This window comes from Leucopleurus acutus, assembly GCF_964270905.1.
Source record: "Leucopleurus acutus genome assembly, chromosome: 7".
NCBI classification, from domain to species: domain Eukaryota; kingdom Metazoa; phylum Chordata; class Mammalia; order Artiodactyla; family Delphinidae; genus Leucopleurus; species Leucopleurus acutus.
In genome coordinates, this window is record NC_139150.1 from 105,547,244 (window position 1) to 105,569,407 (window position 22,164).

The window sequence follows — 22,164 nt, forward strand, 5'->3', positions numbered from 1 at the left end:
AATTAAACCAATCATTATCTGAACACTCATTTGGGGGGAAAACCCTAGGAATTATATGGCATAACAAAGCAATAAAATGGCTTGTTTCTTGGGATAGGTGCTCATGAGAGTTGTTCATTGTCTATGTTTACCTCTACTGCAGCCCTCAGCATTACACGATAGCTGTTTACAAGCCCATCCCTCCTACTGCAAATTTCATGATGGTGGAATCCATGTCATTGGTCCCTGGAGCCTGACACGTATTTGGAGTTCCATTTGTCAAATGAACTGTTTAGTAAGAAAAGAAGAGTAGCACCAGTGAAGTGCTATTGGCATGTAAGAATCTCCTAGAGGCTGCCCGTGAAAAAACGAATCACACCAAGCTACTAAAATCGCTGCAGAGCAAGCTCAAATACGGCAGCCATGAGAGGAAGGGGCAGAAGCGCATCTACAGACGTGATGAAGCCAAGTCCATTCACTCAGCAAACACCAGCTGAGTGAGGACCTGCGGAGGAACAGAAACAGTCTAAAGGGAAGGGAAGGAGGGAAATATATAGTTACTGAACCTCTACTTTCTAAGCTTATTTATGTTGGATATAATATTTACCACACAGAAAAGTGGGTACAATCTCTATTTACTCACAAAGATACCAAGTCTCAGAGAGGCTGCCTTAGCTAACAACTATCATTTCGCTCATCAGTAATAAACCCAGGATGCAAGCTCAGTTCCATCTGACCTGAAGGCCAATGGACTTTCCATAGAAAACATGGCATCTCTCCAAGGTGAGGAATGATTCCTAACTTTGAGGAGCTTATGGTCTAATAAGGGAGATCATTTTGGCTTAATAAAAAAAATAATAATAAAGACTAACTAGAAAAGAAGCACATCGCAAGAGGGAGGAGATATGGGGATATATGTATACATGTGGCTGATTCACTTAGCTATACAGCAGAAACTAACACAACATTGTAAAGCAATCATAGTCCAATAAAGATGTTAAAAAAAGAAAAGAAAAGCAACACAGAGACTGAGATGTCAACATTCCTTATAACCAGGTAAAGTTTAGCCTATTAAATTTTGCCTACTAGTTTTTTCCTACCTTCTAGAAAAACACCATGTCAATGTTCTCATTTCTTCTGTTTCCTCTACCCAGGACACTTGATTTACTCACTCTACCTGACCACATGCCTTGCAGGTTTGTCATGGACGTGTTCACTTTTGGACCACCCAGAATCTGAAACTCTGTCCAGCATTTGGGAAATTCCCAACCTTATGAATTTTAGTGAGAGGCAGAGCCCACCTCCCACTTCAGAGGCCAAAAATGTCAATGGGTCACCTTCTGCCTACCTTGCAGCTAGAACACAGCTCAAGTTCTGCCAATCAGGCATACTCACCACAGACCTGGAAACAGGAGCAAGTGAGGTGAGGAAGCAAGGACCACAGATGATTCTGTCTGGAAGTTTAACAAGATTGAGGTCCTAGAGTGAAACTGAACAGGACTGGGCACAGAAGCTTTTCTGTGTCCGCCATTTCTTGTTTGTAGGGAATAGACCCCAGCCACCATGACCTTCCCTGAGTTCCAAAGGGCACATTCAAACAGCTGCTAATCAGGGAAGGGAGGGGATGCAGAGACAAGGGAGGAACAGTCAAGAAACAATAGTGCAGCCTCAGGGCAGGGTCCCGGTTCTGCCTCAAGGGATACACAGAACAATGTCTTTGAGCTCTTTACAGAACCAACACCCCCAACAAATGGAGTTAGCATTCTTCCAGAGAAGACCACCTGAGGCCAGATTAAAGGAACCAGAGAAGCTCATCATGAGATTACCTGAGATCAGATTAAAGGAGTGCAGGCCCTGCACTCACCCTAATTTTATCAGCAATCTCACCCTTGAACCACTGCTATAAAAACTCCTCACCAGAGCTTCCCCGGTGGCGCAGTGGTTGAGAGTCCGCCTGCCGATGCAGGGGACACAGGTTCGTGCCCCGGTCTGGCAAGATCCCACATGCCGCGGAGCAGCTAGGCCCGTGAGCCATGGCCGCTAAGCCTGCGCGTCCGGAGCCTGCGCTCCGCAGCGGGAGAGGCCACAACAGTGACAGGCCTGCGTACCGGGGGAAAAAAAAAAAAAAAACTCCTCACCAAATCCTCCCAGGTTGGGACACACAATTTTCAAGGGCAGGAGCCCTCTGTGTCCCCGTTTGCCTGGCAAAGCAATAAAGCTATTCATTTCTACTTCACCCAAAACTCTGTCTGTGAGATTCAATTCAGCACCAGTGCACAGAGCCCGAGTTTATGGCATCAGTAGTAGCTTAAACAATAAAGGCTTTAATTATATCATATAAAAAGCACTCTGGGACTTCCCTGGTGGCACAGTGGTTAAGAATCTGCCTGCCAATGCAGGGGACACGGGTTCGAGCTCTGGTCCAGGAAGATCCCACATGCCACGGAGCAACTAAGCCCGTGCACCACAACTACTGAGCTTGTGCTCTAAGCCCGTGAGCCACAACTACTGAGCCCACGTTCCACAACTACTGAAGCCCACATGCCTAAAGCCGAGCTCCAAAACAAGAGAAGCCACCGCAATGAGAAGCCTGTGCACCACAACACAGAGCAGTCCCCGCTCGCTGCAACTAGAGAAAGCCTGTGTGCAGCAACGAAGACCCAACAAAGACCCAATGCAGCCAAAAATAAATAAATAAATAAATTTATTTTAAAATATATATATATTATATATATATATATATATATTTTTTTTTTTAAAAAAGAACTCTGGAAGTAAGAATTCCGGGGTTGGCATGGAAATCCAATGAGGTCAAAGGCCCAGACCTCTTCTTCGCACTCTGCCCTATTGTCCTTATTCATAACCTCATTGTTGCAAGGTAGCTGTTGCAGCTCTAAACATCTTGTCTGCATGAGGGTAAGAAGAAGAGGGAAGGGAGTGTACCCATCATCCTTTGTTTTTATCAGAAAAGCAAAACATTGCTCTGAGGGCCTCAAGCAATGAGTCCATCATGACTCACTACTTGTAGTTGGACAAGCCCTCCCATGCCCACCCCTCCAACAAAATCTGAGTTCCATAAGCAAGAAAGGAAAAGCCAAAGGAAAGTGGGATGAATGTTTATCAAAGATCCAATGGTGTGTGCCACAGTCTACCCATGAGACCAGCCAACATCTCCCTATGTGACAATCGAGCTCAAAGTCCAGGATCTTAGACCCAAACATGCCTTCTCAACGTCTTGTGACCTGGAAGCTTCAAAACACATTATTTAATTCACTCAGTTGAATTCACCCAATAAATAGTGATAAGGAAGGCATAGGATAAGTGAATCAACATTGTGCAGAAAAGGGAAGAATGGAAAACACAAAGCAAGCACCAGTCCTAACGTGCCATATTCCACTGAATAGGACAGGTGCTCTGGTTGGCGGAACAGTGAGTTCCTTTGTGGGTTAACCCAGAAATCCCTGGTTCTACTTTTGGAATGCTCTTCTTTGTCCCCTAGCCTCTGTGATCCCTTGTCCTGGCCTCTGAGAGAAGCTTCCAGGCCCACTGTCCTCACAGCCCCCTCTGAGGTGGGCCTTGAGGAAGAAGCCTTCTGGGAGGTGCATGGCTTTCATGGTCTTTTTAACATTGATGCAAGTAGTTTTTATTATTATGAGTAAGACCACTATGTACATTCTGCACAATTCTTTCTGTGGATATCAGAGACCATCTTTCACTTCACAGATTGGAAAAGATCAAAAATTTTGATAACACACTGCACTGGCAAGCCAGTACTGGCAGACACTTTCATATATATGCTGACAGGAGCATAAACTGCAGCTCCTTCCATGGAGGGCAATTTGACTAAATATATTACTCATGAGTACATATGAGTAATTTTGAGATATATATAGCTATCTATCTATATACATTTGGTTATATACATATACATTACTCATGCAATATCTTTTGACTAATTCCACTTCTAGGAATTGATCACACAAATGTATTCACGCAAATAAAATGACATTTCTGCAAGATTATTCACTGCAGCTGTGTTTCTAAAGCACAGGATTGGAAACCACCTAAATGACAATCAATAAAGGATGGTTAAATAAAGCATGGCACACCCATACGACGACATCCTATCCAGTTATAAAAAAAGAATGATAAAGCTCTTAATTTAGGTCTCCTAGAAACATTGTGAAATTTTTAAAAACAGGTGCAAAACTGTATAAGAGAGTTAAGTGTCACCTGAGTCAGAAAGAAAGGACAGTCACACATCTCTGGGAGGACACCCAAGAAACAGATAACAAAAGTTGCCACTGGGGAAGGGAGCTGGGTGGCTGTAAGCATGACTGGGAGCAGAACTTTTCACTGTGTTTCCATTCTTTCGTATTTGAGCCATATGAACACGTAGGCCATTTAAAATCTTTTAAATTGAAGTATGGTTGATTTATAATGTTGTGTTGGTTTCAGGTGTACAGCAAAGTGATTCCATTTTTTATATATATATATATATATATATATATATATATATGTATATACATATATATCAATTCTTTTTCAGATTATTTTCCATTCTAGGTTATTACAACCTGTTGAATATAGTTCCCTGTGCTATAGAGTAGGTCCTTGTTGTTTAGCTATTTTATATATAGTAGTGTCTTTCTGTTCATTCCAAACTCCTAATTTGTCTCTCACTCCCCTCACTATCCCTTTTGGTAACCAAAAATTTATTTTCTATGTCTGTGAGTCTATTTCTGTTTTGTAAATAAGTTCATTTGTATCACTTTTTTAGATTCCACATATGAGTGATATCATATATCACAAAGTCTTTCTTTGTCTGACTGACTTCACTTAGTATGATAATCTCTAGGTCCATGCATGTTGCTGCAAATGGTATTATTTCATTATTTTTTATGGCTTAGTAGTACACAGCCGTAAAAAGTCAAGTGGTACACACTTGATTTTTTTTTTTTTTTTTTTTTTGCGGTACGTGGGCCTCTCACTGTTGTGGTCTCTCCCGTTGCAGAGCACAGGCTCCAGACGCACAGGCTCAGTGGCCATGGCTCACGGGCCCAGCCGCTCCACGGCATGTGGGATCTTCCCAGACCGGGGCATGAACCCGTGTCCCCTGCATCGGCAGGCGGACTCTCAACCACTGCGCCACCAGAGAATCCCTACACACTTGAATTTTAACCCAAGGTCACCTCATGGTCCAAGATGGGTACTGGAGTGCCAGTCACCACAGCTAAGATGCAGGCAGAAGAAGGAAAAAGAAGAAAGGACAAAAAGGAACCTGTAGAACTGAATTATCTCCCTTTGAAATAGCCTTTCCAGAAATTCTGATGTCTCATTGACAAAACATAAATCCCATGTTCAACCCTACCAAGGGGACTGAGAAATGTAGTCCTTTATTCCAGAAAGCAACATATTCTACAACATGTTACTAGAGAGGAAGGGGAAATGGATTTGGGGATAAATAACCTTTAGTCTTGCCAATAGTGGGTAAGGTTGCTGCTGACACTGGCTTCCGTTTGGCCTACAGAAGTTGGCTTTCCCAGTCCCTCCAGGCTCCAACTGTAGAAACTTCAGTTAATGTAGACATCAGGCTATAGGAAAAGAAGATCTCTCTTTAAAAATTTCTATTTTCTTTTCTCTATCTCTGCTCTAAATTATTCCCTCTTTTGTAGGACTTTGCTGAAATCTAGATGCAAATGAACTAACACAATTTAGTATCCTGAATTTCCCCTATTTGCCCCAATACTAGAGCCCCAGGTCTCAGAGGAAGAGCCACCCACACTTCGTGGAAGCAGCAAGGCCACTTGGCCTGCCTTGTGACCCAGTGAGACCCGTGCTGTTCCATGTGCCTGGGCTAAACTCATGTTAACCTAATTACAGACCCCAACGGATGCTCTGGGGCCACAGCAAGCCCAAGACGGAGAATCTTAGCAGAAGCCCCGAAGTTGTCAAGCAAAGTCATATTCCCTCTTCAGTACATAACCATTTTCCTTTTGAGGAAGAGAACACCTGATGGGGGGCCCCAGGAGGCCATGGCAATGAAGTATTTATGAACTAGATTCTCTGAACCACCTAGCAGCCATAAAATCGGAGGAGCTCAGCACCATCAGAAGAAAGCGGTACATGCAGGACTGGACCAAGCAACTGCGAGCCCAGTTTCCTGATGTCTCAGAGGGAAGTTACAGGTAAAAAAGGGAGACTATGGTGAGCCGTGTGGTACTGGATAAGAGCTGAAGACATCAGTATGAACTCATGATAACCTTATTACAGATACATAGTACAGTTGAAAAGGTACAGAATGATTATAGATATATGTGTACACATGGATTAGTATATACACATATATTTCCTAGCTCTGCCCACAAAAAAGCCCAATGGCAGTAACACCCAAGTAGCAATAAGAACGCCCAGCCCCCATATCTTGTTATCTAAATACCATTTCTCTGCCTAGGGCTGAGGAATGGAAAACACAAGATGAGTCTGGAGTACCTTGTCATGCCAGAAAGTAAGAAATTGTTCAAAAAATAGCAGAAGAGGGCATGTCAATGGCCAAGGCTAGAACAATTTGATCAGTGAGATAAATAACATAATACTGGATTATAATCCAAAGTAAAACATTTCATAAATAAATAAATGGGGAAGAAGAAGCAAATCATCCTTACAGAAGGATTCCAAATAATTTATGTAGATGATGTCCCATGCCAGAGGTGGAGTTTAATCCACCACTCTCAACCTTCACCCCCACATTCTTTTTTTTTTTTTTGGCGGTACACGGGCCTCTCACTGTTGTGGCCTCTCCCGTTGCAGAGCACAGGCTCCGGACGCACAGGCTCAGCAACCATGGCTCACGGGCCCAGCCGCTCCGCGGCATGTGGGATCTTCCCGGACCGGGGCACGAACCCGTGTTCCCTGCATCGGCAGGCGGACTCTCAACCACTGCGCCACCAGGGAAGCCCACCCCCACATTCTTGACCGCAAGTGTGGACCAGATTTATGACTTGCTTCCAAATATAAGAGTGTGGAAATGGGGGAAAGGTAACTTGAGACTGAAGAAGCCTGGCAAGCACAACCTTGATCAAGGTTAACCTCACCAGTGTTAAGTCATGTTGATATCGTATGCCCTGTGATATGATGTGACAAGAAGCATGCTTCTCCTCTTTGGTACTCTTCCTCAATACCAATAACCCAGGCTTATTTATTTATCAATAATTTGATCAATTATTTTCATATAAGTAACAGAGAAAGGGAAACCAACATGTCGGACAAACAAGGTCCTGAAGCATGAGCATCGATCATTTGGTCAAGGGCAGGGGACAAAACAAGCAGTAACAAGAAGAAACAAACCGAGTCAGGTCCCTACAGTCTGTCCTAAGGAAATAAGATCTTGTAAGGGGGGGAAGGGAGACAGACCTGAAAACTAATCTGAGTGCAAAGGGGAGTGCAAGAGGCATTCTGCAAAATACCTGACCAGTACTCCTCAAAACTGTCAAAATGATGAAAAACAAAGACTGTTACAGATCTGCTATAGAATGAATGTCTGTGCCTCCCCCCAAAATTCATATGTTGAAATCCTAACCCCCAAGGTGATGGTATTATAAGGTGGGGTCTTTGGGAGGGGATTAGGTCATGAGGGTAGAACCCCCATTAATGAGATTAGTGCCCTTGTAAAGGAGACCCCACTGAGCTGCCTTGCCCCTTCTGCCATGTGAGGACACAGAGAAAAGATAGCCATCTATTACCAGGAAGTGGGCCCAAACTAGACGCCAAACCCGCCAGTGCCTTGATCTTGGACAACCCAGCCTCCAGACTGAGAGAAACAAATTCTGTGTCTATAAGCTGTCCAGTCTATGGTATCCCGTTACAGCAGCCTGATCAGAAGGCAAGATCAGAAGAAACTAAGGAGACATAACAACTAAATGCAAGGTGGTATCCAGGATTAGATCCTGGAACAGAAAATGGGCATTAGTTTAAAAACTAATGAAATCTGAATAATGTCTAGAGTTTATGTATTAGTAATGTGCCAATGCCAGTTTTCTACTTTTGACAAATGTACCATTGTTATGCAAGATGTGAACAATAAAGGGAACTGCGTGAGGGGTAAACCAGCACTCTCTGTACTAGCTTGGTGATTTTTCTGTTTTTCCAACATTTTTAGTTAATTTCAGAAACAGAATTTGTCAAAATAATCTGACTCACCTAAATTTGACAAGGGAGCTCCTTCCCCCAGGTACTCCCAGAAGTATGTCCTTCAGGTCTCTGCCCAAACGTCACCTTCTCAAGGACTCCTTTGACCACCCTGTTAAAAATAGCAAACCCTGCTTTACCTGGTTACTCTAACCTGTTTTGTTTTTCTCCCTGGCACTTATCACCATCTAATACTCTACATATAATTTATTGGTTTATTTTCTTCCTTTCCGCCTCCTCCAGCCAGAGGAGGGCAGGAAATTTTGTTCTCTGAATCCTCAGCACATGGATGGGTACCTAGTATACAGTGAGCACTCAATAAACATTTTTCAAATGAGTGAATGAACCTTCTTCTAAACTATTTAATTGGGATTTCTATTACTTGCAGACAAAAGCATCCTAACTAATATGCATGTACAGTGGTTTAAGTCAATGGAGAGCCAGAACCACCTGACACAGGCAGGGCCACCATGATTTCAGACTCTCAGGAATGATGATTTGGGTCACTGTATGGAGTGGCAAACCCCAGTCAACTGACAAAGAGAACAAGGGTTGGATGGTGCTGCAGAAGCACAGTCCCAATTATCAACTACGGCTCATGAGTAGTCTAGAAACAAGAACTGTAACATCTCACCCTAACTTTTTTCCTAATGTGTCAAAGAAACATTTATGTATTTTAACTAATGTTACCTCTGGTGTCCATCTCCCTTTTCCTCATCACTCTATAAAGGATTTCAGTAGGTGGTCTGCAAGAACGGCTTCTATCCCAAGACACTATAATGGGACCAAAGAGGTAATTGATGAGTATTTGGGTCATTCCTCTTTGGGGGAGGGATGGATGCATTTTCTATTGTACTAATGCTGCACTATGTGAGTCTGGAGTTGTTAAATTTCTATTTGAAAACGTAAATATGGGAAGACATGCGTGTGTATGTGACGTTGGACAACCATACTGGCGGACTCTGATGGACATTTATCTATCTCTTTGGCCACACAGCATTTGAACTCCCCACTATTTTTTTTTTTTTTTTTTTTTTGCGGTACACGGGCCTCTCACTGTTGTGGCCTCTCCCGTTGCGGAGCAAAGGCTCCGGACGCGCAGGCTCAGCGGCCATGGCTCACGGGCCCAGCCGCTCCGCGGCATGTGGGATCTTCCCGGACCGGGGCACGAACCCGTGTCCCCTGCATCGGCAGGCGGACTCTCAACCACTGCGCCACCAGGGAGGCCCTGAACTCCCCACTTTTATAGCTAAGATTTATTGAGTGCTTATCATGTGTCAGGCACTGTTTCAAATGCTTCATCTATGTTACCTAATAAAATCCTCACAGCAACCCTATGAGATAGGTACAATTATTCTCCTCCTTTTACAGATGAGGAAACTGAGTAACAGGGACATTTCATAATTTAACAAAAGCCATACCGTTAGTAAGTGACAGACCTTGAATTTGTATCCAAAGAGTTTGATCCCAGTGTCCACACTCTTAACTACTACTCAATATTGTCCTCACTATATCGACTATATTCAGAAAATTTCCCATCTTGTGGTTTCTAGTGGAAGGCAGAACCCAACCGCCATTTTAGAAGCATCAGGAAAATTCCAGAAATTCACCTCCCCAGGCCCCCTGCAGGTCAGTCATGAGTACAGAATCTAGACTCCATCAATCTGAAGCAACTGCCCCAGACTCTAAGCCAGTAGGCATTTTGTAAAGAAATAAACATCACGGAGAATGTTTTCTGGAGGCAGTGGCATTGTACCAAGATTGAACTCCTGAGCTTGAACCCCTACTGAGATTGAACTCCTGAACTCCTACTGCCCTGTCCAGTGGCAATGGTGCTACCCACACGTGCAGTGTTTGGTGGTGGAGTCAGTCTGTCAGATAGATAGAACCAGTCTACAGCAGTAATTTTGATCCTGACTTCTGGCTGTATAGCCTCCAAGTCTAGTTTTCCAAGCCATTTCCCCCACGTGCTTCTCTGAGCTACCCAATACCTTTTTATAAGAATGATTATTACCTTATTACTGAGTTTATTTTTTTCTTTTTTAATTGAGCTATAATTGACAGTTATCATTGTATTTGTTTTAGACATACAACATAAAGATTTGATATACGTATATATTGCAAAATGATCACCACAATAAATTTAGTTAACATCCATCACCTCACATAGTCTCAATTGTTTCTTCTTGAGATGAGAACTTTTTAACTGTCTTAGTGACTTTTAAATATGTAATACCATAATATTAACTGTACTCACCATGCAGTACATTACATCCCCAGGACTTATTTATCTTATATCTGGAAGTTTGTACCTTTGGACCACCTTCATCCAGTTCCCCCAGCCCCTAGCACTCACCTCTGGCAACCACCAATCTGTTCTATGTTTGTTTGCATTCCATTTTTTTTTTTCAGATTCCACATACAAGTGAGATCACACAGTATTTGTCTTGGTCTGTCTGACTTATTTCACTTAGCATAATGCCCTCAAAGTCCATCCAATTTGTCATAAATGGCAAAACTTCCTTCTTTTTTATGGCTGAGTAATAGTTCATTGTGTGAATAGACCACATCTTCTTTATCCATTCTTGCATTGATGGACATTTAGGTTGTTTCAACGTCTTGGCTATTGTAAATAGTGCTACAATGAACATGGGAGTTCAGATATCTTTTCAAGACAGTAACCTTGTTTTCTTCAGATAAATAGCTAGAAGCAGAACTGTTGGATCATATAGTAGTTCCATTTTTAACTTTTTGAGGCACCTCCATACTGCTTTCCATAGTGGCTGCACCAATTTACCTTCCCATCAGCAGTGCACAAGGGTTCCCTTCCCATCATCAGTGCACAAGGGTTCCCTTCCCAATATGATTTTAAGAAACGACTTTGCTACTAATAGCAATGAGAATCAACTTCTGTTGCTTGCAACCAAGGACCTTGGTATATGAGTCCTTTCCTGAGGATGAGAGACCCAGAAACATCTAGGCTCTAGTCATACCTGGGAAGTTGATGTCACAGTCATGTCAGAAGCCTATCAGTACAGAAATCACGTGGGCTGTGGTGCCTCTTGGAAAGAGAACTTAAGCTCTGTTCTCTGCTGGACTTCATCCATATCTTGTATGGCAGACTGATGGAATGGCCACACGTAATCCTCTGTTCAGGAGAGTTGAGGACCCTGTGATGGTTCATTTTACGTACCAACATGACTGGGCCACAGGGTGCCCAGACATTTGGTTAAATCTTATTCTGAGTGTGTCTATGAGGGTGTTTGGTGATGAGATTAGCATCTGAATCAGGAGACTGAATAAAGCAGATTGCACACCACAGTGAGGGTGGGCCACATCCAATCCACTGAGGGCCTGAATAGAACAAAAGGCTGAGCAAGCTAGAATTTGCTCTCTCTCTACCTGACGGTGTTCATGCTGGAACATCGGTCTTCTTCTGCCTTTGGACTCGTATGGAACTTACACCATCAACTCTCCTGGTTCTTAGGCCTTTAGACTGCATATCTTTGGCCTTCTCACGCTCCATAATCATGTGAGCTAATTTCTTAATAATGAATGGATGAGTGAATGAATGAATGAATATTCTTTTGTTCTGTTTCTCTGGAGAACCTGGGCTAATACAGACCCCCTTGAGAGAGAAATGATCCTCGGGGAATAAAGAAATGTACTTGACCTAGTAAGAAAAGGACAGGCAATTCTTTAAGAAGAGTGGTTATGTTGAACAAGGATTTCTCTGACTTTGAAATCCACAGACCACTTAACAAGCCAAATTTTAGGTCATTTCTAAAGAGAGTCATCGTGATTTTAATAATAAACATAAAAACCTTTAAAATCAATAGTTTATTTCATATCAATTGAAAGGGTTGAGACTTTGAAATCTTTCGCTCTTTGGCTTAGTGACGTAGTTTTGTCACCAGATTCCACATCTAATTGGTTTCTCCTCTCTATTTTTTTCTACCTAATTATAAAATTCTAAATTCCAATTATAAGTTATTGAGCATGGCAGGAAGAGTTAGGCTCTGTCAGATAATGCTAGGTATTTGGGTTGAACAGGGACACGGAAATCATGGAGAGATGACTCACTGAAGTCTTCTTTCAGCTTTGCATCAGATGCTCAGTCAATAAGCATATCACACTCAAAAGCTGGAGGAATGACTCGCAGCTTTGGGAATCGGTGCTGAATGGATTCCTAATCGACTCTTTGGAAAGTAGCTTTTCCTGCGCCCTTGCAGCCCTTGGACATAATTTTAAAATACGGCCAATAATACATCATTGATTTCTTCTCCCTGAGAAGGAAATCAGCAAGTGCTGGAGAAAAGACAAACTTTCTGCAACTGAGCTATTTGCACCATGAAGAAATTCTGGTATCTTACCCTCAGTATTAAAATGTATGATCATTCAGCCCTGAGGCAGTAGGCTCAGGCTCTCAAGACAATAAACACATTGCTGAAATACACAGTTGAGCAAAACACTTGAAGTCCTAGAAATGGAGTTTATGACATTTATCAGTGTCGTAGAGAAATGTTTTTATTTCCTTCCTGACTTCAAAATTTCTTGCGATCCTTTCTCTCTGACAGTTGGGTACTTCAGTATGGAAGAAGTCTTGTACTAGGTGCCCATTTCTTGACATCCCACATTAAAAAGATATGTTGTCAGTGGGTATCATTTGAATGGATTCACAGTTTTCACTATTTCTATTAACCTTGAATCAAGATCAAGATGTGTTTGAAAATGCAGGCTTTATTATCATTCAGGTACGATGAGGCCAACAGATCAGGAGAAGCTTGCCACTGAAAAAAATAGATTTGTTTTACAGATTCCAAAAGGTAAGGGCACACCATGCCATGAGGGGGGCCACATGAGGAAACACCAGGGTTGGTCACAAGACAGAGGGAGAGGGACTTCCCTGGCGGTCCAGTGGTTAAGACTCTGAGCTTCCACCGCAGGGGGCACAGGTTCAATCCCTGGTCAGGGAACTAAGATCCCACACGCCCTGTGGCCGGTGAGGGGGCGGGGAAGGCAGAGGAGAAGGAGAGAAACCTGAGCAATAGCCTTTACTGCGGTTCCCATGGGAAGGAATATGTGAGGCAGGGTAAATTGGTTTAGGATTGGCTCAATTAATATTTCAGCAGGCCCCGGGGCATAGCATAGGAACTGTCCCTAATTTCTATGTTGTCTTGAAGGTTTTAAGAGCAAATGGATAGTGGCCCGGAGTGTGAGAGCCTGATAAAGAAGGTGGTTGGAGGTATGGGCTCTGGATTGGTTGGTTTGCATATAAAAGGCAATTCTGGTGATTTTCATTTACTTTCTCTAGGAATTAGCTATCCTGGGAGGGGTAGTCTCTCCAGTGTCAGCAAGGCCCCAGATGTCAAAGCATCAGCACACAGACAATAAAAGACGCGTTGAAGGTAGGATGCAGGCTGTTAGCCAACAATTATTCTCAGTAAACAGAGCAGTGTGGGCATGACACTACAGAGGACTTTTTTTTTTTTTCAGGTATAATCTCTATGCTTTCTTCATTTCTTTTTCTTTTTTAAAATTTTTTATTGTAGTACAGTTGATTTACAATGTTGTGCTAGTTTCTGCTGTACAGCAAAGTGAATCAGTTATACATATACATATATCCACTCTTTTTTAGATTCTGTTCCCATATAGGCCATTACAGAGTACTGGGTAGAATTCCCTGTGCTATACAGTAGGTCCTTGTTAGTTATCTATTTTATATTCAGTAGTGTGTATATGTCAATCCCCATCTCCCAATTTATCCCTCTCCCCCATTTTCCCCCTGGTAACCATAAGTTTGTTTCCTACATCTGGAATGCCCCTCCTTGCTTTACACACAGTTATGTATATTCAGGGAAGGTCCCAACATTTATTTTCTAATCTACACCAGCACTCATGAACTAATCAGCAGCTAGGTGAAAACTCTCTTCTGCAGCACATGCCTTTTGACTGAGAAACAAGACAAAAGTCTCTAAACACTTCTCCCTCATGTTTGCATCCCACGTATTCCAAGAGCTATTCCACTCTCTATACATCAGGAGTTTCGTCCAACCATACATGATGATAATTGCTCTTTCATATTGCCTGTGATGTCCAACAGCATCATTTTTCAACAGCATCATTTTTTATTTATTTATTTATTTTATTTTTGGCCGCATGGGTCTTCGTTGCTGTGCGCGGGCTTTCTCTAGTTGCGGCGAGCAGGGGCTACTCTTCGTTGCAGTGAGCGGGCTGCTCATTGCGGTGGCTTCTCTTGTTGCGGAGCACGGGCTCTAGGTGTGCAGGCTCAGTAGTTGTGGCGCACAGGCTTAGTTGCTCTGCGGCATGTGGGGTCTTCCCGGACCAGGGCTCGAACTCGTGTCCCCTGCATTGGCAGGTGGATTCTTAACCACTGCACCACCAGGGAAGTCCCAACAGCATCATTTTTTAAATGAATTTTTCAATGACTTGTTATGCTTTCTCTCTGAGTACAGTTGTCATCATATTTAGCTGTTTTTATAAGCTTCCCTTCAATAACATAAATAATACTTCTTTTTGCTCTGAGGATAGCAGTTCTGAATGATGCCTCTAGTTTTGGTCTCCCTTCTGCCTTTAACGAGAAAATTAATCAGTTCAAGGTTTACTAAGGAGGTTTCTGTGCTTCATCTGCAAGAAATTTGATGGCTGTCTCTCACTACTTGACAAAGTTTCAGACAACATATATGAGGGACTGGGAGAAATAGATGACCTGTCCAACAAAATCCAATTTCTAATTTATTATCACACTTCTTCTTTGCACTCCTCTTTTGACAAATTTTGTGGTCTTACTTGTTCCAGCACATAGACTCACATGCTACATTTGAGTTGTACTCTTTACATGATTGTTTTCACCTCTATTTGTAATGCTTCCTTGAACCACTTCCAAGCCATCTATCTTGCTTTGCAAACCAGGGAAATACTACAACACATTTTAAACTAGAAATATTCCCTTAAATGTTGCTTTCACTGTTTCCAACCGGTTTTGATATAAAATGTTCTCCTGTTCTCCACTTTACTGGTTTTCTCGACATTACAATACAAAAATTAACTATGACGAATGCAAACTTCAACAAATGTATACAATAACTCACGAATGACATGGAAGTACGATGAGCTAGAGGAACTGAATTCTATTCACTGAAACTCTACGTGAGACGATATCGCAAAATTGGAGGAGATACACAATGCATTTTGTAATAAATACAAGATGTTTAAGAAGACAAACAATAATGTAGTGAGATTTTAGTTAAAATTATAACTGAGATTATAAAATTGTAAAACTCAGATGAATAATATTGTTTTTTTCTTTTGAAAATCCCCGTTCACTTGATAGCTGGGCAGGGACCACAATAATCACAGTAGGTCTGGTTTCCCTTTTGATCTTCCGGATAACTAAATCAATCATGTTTGTTCCCTTGTTTCAGGTATTCTGTTCACTTTTTTAAATTCAGAAACGACTTTGTATTTCCAGAAATGTTTTTTTTTTTCTATTTGACTGTTCCTTTGCAATATAGTAAGATTTGGATAATTTTTTTAATCTCTAATTTCTTCCTAAGGCTGTGTCAGAACTCCCTATTCTAGTTTTGGTTAGATTTGCCTTCTAGCTACTGAGCCCATTATATGATTCGGGGGCTTTCTTCGCCTGTTTGCATCACTTAATGCAAGTCAGGATGCTGGGCACTTGCAGGTAGTGGGGAGCTGATTGCTTCGGAAGAAACTGCTTCTTCTGTAGGTCAGAGCCAAACAAACTGGCAAGCTGGGACTTCTTTTTTTTTTTTTTAAACAGGGTATTAATTAATTAATTTATTTATTTTCAGTTATTTATTTTGGCTGCGTTGGGTCTTTGTTGCGGTGCGTGGGCTTCTCATTGCAGTGGCTTCTCTTGTTGCCGAGCATGGGCTCTAGGCACGCGGGCTTCAGTAGTTGCAGCACATAGGCTCAGTAGTTGTGGCTCACGGGCTCTAGAGCACAAGCTCAGCAGTTGTGGCGCCTGAGCCTAGCTGCTCCGCGACATGTGGGATCTTCCCAGACCAGGGCTCAACCCACGTCCCCTGCATTGGCAGGCGTATTCTTTTTTTTTTTTTAATCTCATTTTTTTTTATATCTCTCCTGGATACCTGGATACCTGGATACCAGGACTGCATCTTGGACACCCAGATAGTAGAAATGAATCTTGGATGAGAAAAAGGATGTTCGTGGGAAAACTGGTGAAATCTGAATAAAGTTAGAGTTTAATTAATATTTATGTACCAATGTTAATTCCTTAGTTTTGGTAAATGTTAGGGGAAATTGAGTGGAGAGTCTGCAGGAACACTGTATTATGTCTGAAACTTTTCTGTAAATCTAAAATTATTCCAAAATAAAATACGTATTTAGGGGATAAAAAGCTCACATGAGAAGCTTAGAAGAAACAACACATCTCCCAAGAGAGTCTTCTATGCATTCCTCTGTTTTAACAACAAGTTCCCATAACTTACTGTCCTTATTTTTATGTTTGCTATTCAGAAGCTCAGAGCCAAATTCCACGCTGGGTCACGTCAACTTCATTAACCCTTAGAGTTATCATATTTGTTTCCTCATTTTTCCTGATCCTGATTTCCCATTTCAGTTAGGAATAAAGCCTCACCTTGCTGTGTTTTTGCTACTGTTGTCATAAGCCACCTCTAATCCTTTCAGGAAGGAGGCTCTGCATTAATTATAGATGTGAAAATTGTCCTAAAGCAAGGAAGCAAGATCGTGAAGGCTCAGAAAGTCATGGGTCACAAGGAATGACTCCTTTAGGCAGAAAGATGACTCAGGGGAGAAACAATGGTTGTCTTCAAATAACTGAAAGATTGCCCTTGAGAAAGCAGGAGAGACTTTCTCCATGCTGCACCAGAAGGCCAAACCCCAACCAAGGGGTGCTCATCACCAGAGGAAGACCCTCAACTCAAAGTAAGGAAGAACGAACAAACCTGACCAATGGAGGGGTAGTTAGTTCCCTGGCCCTAGAGACACTTAAGGCATATCTAGATTATTTCCACAGGATCCTCTATTTTTTTTAATGCTATTAAAATGCAATAAGTCTGATTCAGTGGGTACCAAGACTCTAGTCTAGACCATCTGTCAGGAATTCCTCACTGAAGAGGTTCAGCTAGGAGATCTGAACATTTCTTTCAGCTGCATATTCTGCATAGTTCATACTACAGTTCTGAGATGTAGAATGAATAAACATAACAGCAGTGGGTGATATTAAATGCACACTCTGTGTCAGGAGCTGCAGGGTGTGCTTTGCAGCCATTATCTCTAGTAACCTTCCAACAACTCTTCCAGCTGGCCCAACAGGAGAGCTTATGCCCTCCTGGCCATGCCTTTTCACACTGCTCTTGTCTCTAGTGGCAGTGTTGGTGAGATAGCTGCAGCATGATACCCCAAAGGCAGAGTCTGAGATAGTTACTTGTGTCTTTTTGGAAAGAAGTACGGGTGACTGAGTCAGGTGACCCATTTAGTCGATAGCTATGGCCTTAGCAATCAACTTAATAATGTATTGAGAAGATGGCAAGTTTATCTGTTCAGGAAGAACATCTCCTTTCCCTCAGCATCCCTAGCTTCAAGCAGAACTTCCTCTTCTTTCTATATCTGGGTAAATGCTGTGTAATATATACTATATAATATGGCATCCACTAGCTGTGTGACCTTGGGCCAGTCACTTAACTTCTGTCCACCCCTCACTTGCTCCAGGGGGTCAGACAAATATTTTTGAGAACCCTTAGTGCTAACATTACCGATGATGGACTTCCCTGGTGACGCAGTGGTTAAGAATCCGCCTGCCGATGCAGGTGACACAGGTTCAAGCCCTGGTCCAGGAAGATCCCACCTGCCGCGGAGCAACTAAGCCCGTGCGCCACAACTACTGAGCGTGCACTCTAGAGCCCGCAAGCCACAACTACTGAAGCCTGTGCAGCTAGAGCCCGTGCTCCACAACAAAAAGAAGCCACCGCAATAAGAAGCCCAAGCACCGCATCGAAGAGTAGCCCCAGCTCGCTGCAAGTAGGGAAAGCCTGCACGCAGCAACGAAGATCCAACACAGCCAAAAATTAATTAACTAATTAATTAAAAAAAAATAATAACATTACAGATGATGGATGGAGGTGAACTGATATTTTCAACAACATTCAAAAGTCAAGTAATGAGTGAAAGATCATCTGAACGTTTCATCTTGAGGTTTAAACTTTCCTTTACAAAGCGCCCATTTGCCAGCGATTTTATTTTTATCGTTACTACCCCTTGAGAAGTAGTTATTGAGCTCCATTTTTAACATCTGCAAAATGGGGACATGGGCCTTACCCAATGACTCAGCCCTTCTGACCCTGGTGGTTTACCATGCTGGGTTCCAGGACAGTGAAAACAGTGCTCTTGTGAAATCACAGTTTCTGCCGCAGGAAAGGGCTAATGATATTGACCGTTATTACACCATCCGGAATATTTGGAAGCAGAATAGCATGGGCCCTACAGAGAATAAAACACAGGAGTTTGTGGAAGGGATCTTGGTCCCTAAGAGGAATAGCTTGTAGGAAGAGAATCAATGATGCCCAAGGTTCAAGGGAGATAGAACCTCGTTAACAAGGTAACAAGTTATAACAATTTGTAACAGTTATAACCATCTGTCTCTCAGTGCCCAGATGCCATGTGACATATACAGATCCATCAGACACCTTCCCTGCCCCTAATTACCAGCAGTTCACAGGGAAGGCAGAAAAACAACCAATAAACGAGGCAAACTGGGTTACATGTGATAATAGCGCTGTGCCAGCAGAGAAGAGAACAAGGTGGATTCAGAGAAGTCTTGATAAGCTTTTGGAAAAAAGTGGCATCAGAATTTTGTCTTAGGGATGGTAAGCGTTCTATAGATGAGTTTAAGGGAGGAAGAGATTCTGACCAGGAAGACAAGTTATAAATAAAGACACAGAAGCAGCCAAATTAAAATTGTGAGTTTCTATAAGATGAGGAAGAAAGGGGATGCAGGAGATAAGGGGGGAAAAGCAAGCTGAAGGCTAAGGCTTGCTAAGGAAATCAGCTGCCCTTGGAGGGTTTGGGGGGATTTGAAGAGTTTTCAGCCAGAGGAGAGGATTGTAGCTGTGTTTTAGTAAGACTGCTCCAGAGGCTGTGAAGAGGTTGTGATCAGAAGCAGAGACTGAGGCAGGAAGCTCAGGAACGAAGCTCTTTTTTTTTTTTTTTTTGCGGTACGCGGAGATCTCACTGTTGCGGCCTCTCCTGTTGCGCAGCACAGGCTCCAGACGCGCAGGCTCAGCAGCCATGGCTCACGGGCCCAGCCGCTCCGCGGCATGTGGGATCTTCCCGGACCGGGGCACGAACCCGAGTCCCCTGCATCGGCAGGCGGACTCTCAACCACTGCGCCACCCCAACGAAGCTCTTATAATGGTCCAAGTTCACACTATCAAAGGGCTCGGGTAGGGGCAGGGCAGTGAAGTGGAAATGGTGCGTGTGGGGCTCTTCGGGATGTCCCCAGGGTGGGAGGTCCAGGTTTCTGGAAGGCATTGGTGACATTAAGCAAGAGGGGACACATTTGCTCAGCACTTGAGTTTCCACACTTCCCCTTCCTTCCTTTCATCCCTGAGCCACCCCCATCTCCCTCAAGGTGTCACTCCCCTACCACCCAGTCTTCACTGTGATCCGTTCCCAAGAGGCTACTAGAATCGCACTCCAAACACATTTTCCCACTGGCTGGAGAACCTGAAGTGGTTCCCAGTTCAACCCCTCAGATTCCTGGCAAAAAACAGAGAGGAAGTACTTCTGATTATTAACAGTGGATCTATTTCATCCACATTCTTCCCCCACGTGGGCCCGGGTGCCAGCCAAGGCCTGTTTTCCAGCATGTATGAGTGACCAGCTGAGACCTGCTGCTGCTAGTATTTCCTTATGTCTTTTGCCCGACTCCCCTCCTTCCGTCTACACCCCTCTCCTTCTTCAAAATCCAGCCTGGAACTCACCCCTAGGAAACACGAGAGTAGCACACAGATGACCATTATCAACTGGACATGCCCCCCAGTTTGGGCTCCCTGTGCCCCTCCTCACTGCTTAAGACTAGCGGCCCCAGAGGTGGCCCTTCTGCCCAAAGGGACCCCATCTAGTCTCCCCGACCTGGTGGGAATCAAGGCTCCCCGAATCTCTTCCTGACAGAACTGTACATGCTGCAGAGACGTCCACCATCCGAAGTCCCTGGCTTCCCCTTTACCTTCCGCCTGTTCTCCAAGGACTCAGGGGGCAGAATATTTTAAGACACGGACGCCTCAACCTCACTGAAACTTGACCTCCAGGAAGACTCTCAGATCCCTGGATGACCTACCATCCCCTTCCTGCCAGCAATCTGCCAGAAACAGTGAAGGTGCCAAGATTTCTTCAACTAAAGAAAAGAGGGTAATCAGCCAGGCAGAGAAAGATACTGTAGATAACTGAATAAAGCGCTTGAAATCACTCAGTGGTGCAGCCGTCTTTTAATTACCTTGGAAACCGGAGATAAGAATAACGGAAAGCTACACATAACCCATTAGTTTCAAAAAACCTTCCACGTCAAATGTGCAGTTTAAGTTGATGCTTACAAGACACAAAAGAGGCCAGGGAAGAATTTTTGGAAAGGAAGTAAAATCCAAAGGACAGGAAAGACACAAAAACCTCCCACAGTTATTCACCGAACTCTGCACACTCTTTCCCATTAACAGAAAGGCTAAAGCTTTTCCAAGTATGACAAGTAGCATCTGATCACTCCTTAGGGATTCTCTGTTCTTTAGCCATTTAACAGTCACAATAAATTTTCTGTAGTTCCATTTAAAACGTTCTCCAGGGGGTATTCTAGTTTACCTTGAATAGCCTGTGACAAATGCCCCAACCAAGAGCAAAAATGCTTAGTTCAACCCACTGTAAGGGGCAGAAAAGTCTGCCCAGGACAGGTAACTTTGTGAGCCAGGACGGAGGCTGGTTCCAAGTCTAATTCTGCCCTCTCGCTTCGACAGGCAAGACTGTTCAGTCCAAGAAAGGGGAAAAGACACGCCCGCGGTCACATAACTCATTAGTGACAGGGTCTGCTCCAGGTCTGGGTCCCTTAAATCTGAGACCACCTCCCCAAGAATGCTTCCTTCCTACCCCTTACAGCAGGTTGTCCCACCTACTGCTTCTGGAAGCTGTGGAGAACGTAAGGTCTTGTGTAAGTGCCTAAGTAGATCTGTTAAGAGTTTTCTTCTCTTTCTACTCCTAACCCCCTACCCCTCAGCGGTAATTAAAGAAGTCCCCCAAAGAAACCACTGTTTTGACCTATGAGGCATTAGAACTATGCTGTTCAATTGGTAGCCACTTTTTTTTATATATAAATTTATTTATTTATGTAGTTATTTTTGGCTGCGTTGGGTCTTCGTTGCTGTGCTCAGGCTTTCTCTAGTTGCGGTGAGTGGGGGCTACTCTTCGTTGTAGTGTGCAAGCTTCTCATTGCCGTGTCTTCTCTTGTTGCAGAGCACGGGCTCTAGGCATGCGGGCTTCAGTAGTTGTGGCACGCAGGCTCAGTAGTTGTGGCGCACAAGCTTAGTTGCTCCACGGCATGTGGGATCTTCCCGGACCGGGGCTCGAACCCATGTCCGCTGCACTGGCAGGCGGATTCTTAACCACTGCGCCACCAGGGAAGTCCCGGTAGGCACTTTTTAAAGTGGCTAAGTTTGGGCTTCCCTGGTGGCGCAGTGGTTCAGAGTCCGCCTGCCGATGCAGGGGACACGGGTTCGTGCCCCGGTCCGGGAAGATCCCACGTGCCGCGGAGCGGCTGGGCCCGTGAGCCATGGCCGCTGAGCCTGCGCGTCCGGAGCCTGTGCTCCGCGATGGGAGAGGCCACGGCAGTGAGAGGCCCATGTACCGCAAAAAAAAATAATAAATAAAAAATATATAAAGTGGCTAAATTTAAGCCTTATTAAAAATTCAGTTCCTCAATTATATTAG